Genomic DNA, 3,938 nt, shown 5'->3' with positions numbered 1-3,938 from the left:
GCCAATACATGGCAGCACTTTGTCCACCGTAAGTAAATTCATAACCACCTCGTAGACCAATGTTTGAACACCCACATTTCAAATGCCTTTCAGCACGATTGTTGCACCCTGGTCCAGCGTACACTATAATAGAACTTGCATTTGCCAATTCACTCACGACAGCCATGAGGACCAGAACCATGAATAGTACGGACACTGATTTCTTAATAGCTGTCATAGTTTCGGATATCAGACCGCCTTATGAAATGGAATGCAAGAAAAAAGAAAATCTTTCTCTATGGGTTTCCTGAAGTTGTGGATTTGTGTTTATGATGCGATGTAGGTATTTATAGGTGAAAGTATTAGAAGGACGTAGTATTACTTGTGAAGACATTAATGGAAGGAATCGATTATAGTTCATCACTTTATCATTCCCGGAGGCTGATTTGCAGCCTTAGTTGACAGGATTGCCTATTGTAGCCATAATGCACATGGTTTGGAACTGCATTCAGAATATAATATTCAGATTCAGTTTCCAAGTGATGATAAAGTCCATTTCAGAAACCGTTTTAAATTATCCATTTTATGGTGTTGGTATAATTTTTAGCTGGATATATATATCCAATTCGGTGGTCAAAAATGAACACGAAAATTCCACCTATTATGGCAGGTTTTTTCGGGATACCAGTTCAGTAGCCCCCAATTTTGAAGATAAGTGCCATATTTTTTAAGTTTCAGATGAGTGCACCTCGTACAGCCGGTATAACAAAATAAATGCACATAAAGATTGTACCAGTCTTTAACCTTTCAAAAGAATATCTTCACCGATTTCACAAGGAATAAATGGTTAGAGAGGGCACAAGTGAAGAATTTACCTTTCCAACTTCACTGTTCAGAGATGCAACTCGTTTTATTGCTAAGGATATCGTTATCTACAGAAAAAAAAAAATGAAATCACGAGAAGCCAAGATAGGATGAAAGAAAATATAAGACAAATAAAGTAGAAAAAAAAGGGTAACAAAAAAATAGTGGTGAACATAAAATATATTTTGCACATCGACCATTTAAAATAATTTTTCTATTGATTATGGACTTTTCATAAAGAAATTATGAGCTATTGAAATTATTGGTGACTCTCGACGTAGATTCAACTCAATGAAAAAAAGATAATGATGCAAAAAAAAAAAACACCAAAACAGGAATCCATAAAGAAAATATTATCCTAGCGTTAATTATGTACATACTAACAATTAACATGTATGTACACACTAACAATTAACATGCGTATAATTATGTACATAAAGACAAAGAAACAGGTGTATAATTTTGTACACGTTAAGAAGAGTTTTGTGTTTTTGGTTGATGATTAACTAATCAAGTTGAAGGCGTTCTTATAATAAAATATTGTATTCTTATCTGACTATTTCTTAAAAATCAGTAGAAGGACATAAGATTTTCTGTCACCATTCAGTGTGTTGCCCAAAATAAACTTAGGTGCACAATTAGCGTCTCTTGCCGTGACATAAGTGCTGATTTATTGAAAACTACGAGATTAGTGTTCTTCAATTGGGATGGTCTAGGGTCTTGCCTTACGGTCATATTTTATAAGGATTCAGTTTCGTCACTTACACATGACATATCAACAAGGAGAATCTGGTCACTTGAAATGGCAGGAGACATAAGTCTTGTTTGAGATTGTTTTTTTTTTAACCAAAAGCACTTTGTAATAAACATGTAACAAACTTTTACCAAAAATTATGTTTGGTAAAATTCACAGCAATGCGCAGCACAACACTACAGAAGAGCACTTTTCTTGTAGGGGTGAAATATCGTACAACGTAAAAATTTGATATGAAGTGTCGCGTGCCCTAAGGTAACAATTTAAGAACGCGACGGAATGGTATCCATATCAACGCGTGGCGCGACAGATAAATACAACTTCTGAAAAGTAAATGAATAAGACAAACAGAGTCCGAGCATGTGAGTCTTGGTTGTTTTCTACAAGGATAATTATCTATATAAGGAGCTAGAAGACATTTTAAGAGAGAGAAATCAATTTTAAGAGAGATCATTTTATGAGAGAAATAAGTTGGAAAAGAGAAAGACCACACAAATATCTTTTGCTTCTTCTCTTTCAACCATCACCACCACCACCCAAATCTAGAGCTCTACCAAAATCCCATTAATGGAGATTCTAAATGTAATACTCATGTAATTTTAACATTCATAGTGAAGAACCATGGATGTATGTCACATTGATCGAACCATGTAAAAAATCTTTGTGTCTCATTACTTTTCTGGCACTTTTATCATCCTTTTCATTACTCAACAAGTTTAGATTTATATAATATCATAAGAGGTGTAATTGTGGGATTTAGAAACATAGAGGACTAGAGGATTTAGTTTTCCTGTAACTTGTTGGTTCAAGAAGATTTGGTATTAACATTTAATTTTTATGAATATTTGAAGTTGTGTAGTATGTACATCTTTCTAGTTATACAAAGTTTAGAGGCAAAAATGAAAGTTCCAGCGGAAGATTTCATCTCCTGAAGACAAATGGTATTGAATTTCGGAGAAATCTAATAACGACAGGAAAAAGGCGCAGTTCAGGAGAAGTGAAGCTCAATCATGAAGCCCGAAGACAAGTACAAATACGATATTAAATTTTTGTTTGGAAAAGTACAGGCAGAAGAGTTGGTGAAGACTGGTAAAAAAGAAGCAGGTCCCAGGGTCGAATCAACCTTTCCCACAATATATTTTCTTGAATTTCCAAGGGCGAAGATACGAATAACTGCTCAATGGTGTTCTTGTTTTGATGTTGATTCCTTCCATCTCCTTGAGAAGCTATATATGCTGGATCGTCCGAAATTGAGAAGCCTACCGAACAAATTTCCTTCTCTTAAGGTATTGAGATTATTCAGAACCAGCGGCAAGGCAGTAAACTCAATATCTTAAGAGATTAATCAGAACCAGCGGCAAGGAGGTAAACTGAATATTATCCGCCATTAGAGGAGGTGGATGTCTGATCTCTTTCAGATCCATTGATATATACTCCCTCCGTTCTTTTTTAATAGGTCAGTTCTGTAAATAAAAGTTTCAAAAAAATAGGCCAGTTTCCTAATTGGGAAAGTCAAATGTTATTTTAATTTTTTAGGACCACTTTTCTCTTAACTACTTTTGATGACAAGTGTCATGTGGACCACTTCACTTTAATTCTTTTGCTGACAAGTGTCATGGGGACCATTTCACTTCACTTCTTTTATTGACAAGTGTCATGAGGACCACTTTCAATGATTAATTCTCTTAATTTCCTTAAATTTCTCAAAAAACAAAATTGGCCTATTAAAAAGAAACGGAGAAAGTATAATTCTCCAGAACTGATATATTTACCACTGGGGGCATTAGTCCAAGACAATACTCCGAATCTTTATTCTTTAGAGATCAGTAATTGTTCTGAGTTTCAAGGTTTTGGTGATGATGATGATGATCGGAACAGCAACAGCAGCAACAATACCCTTCAAAGGTTGGAATTATCATGTTGCCCTGTTTTAACATCTCTACCGGATTTGCGATCAGGGACTTCTCTTCGTGAACTAATCATACGGAAGTGCGACAGATCAAAGGAGTCTACACCCTATGATCTCAAGACATCACTCTCCTTTCTTGATACACTCAATGTTGATTCATATAAAGATTAAATGGTGAACCAATTATTTCTAGAGTACTTTCAATGGTGAATTTTACTGGTCTTGGTTGATTGGATTTACTCTTATTCGACTTTGTTTGGTGCTTCTCGGGTCATTTGAGATGATATAATGAGGAACTGAGTAGCAACGATGAAAACCAAATGACAACTTGTTAGAGCAGTCTTATGCTGTATTTTCATTTGCAGCAAGAGCCTAACCAGTACATCATTCCGAGTCATTTGAATCAAACTGAGCTCTTTAATTCTCTGCTCG

This window comes from Papaver somniferum, chromosome 7 (genome assembly GCF_003573695.1).
Source record: "Papaver somniferum cultivar HN1 chromosome 7, ASM357369v1, whole genome shotgun sequence".
Classification (NCBI taxonomy): domain Eukaryota; kingdom Viridiplantae; phylum Streptophyta; class Magnoliopsida; order Ranunculales; family Papaveraceae; genus Papaver; species Papaver somniferum.
Note: the sequence above shows the minus strand (reverse complement) of the source record.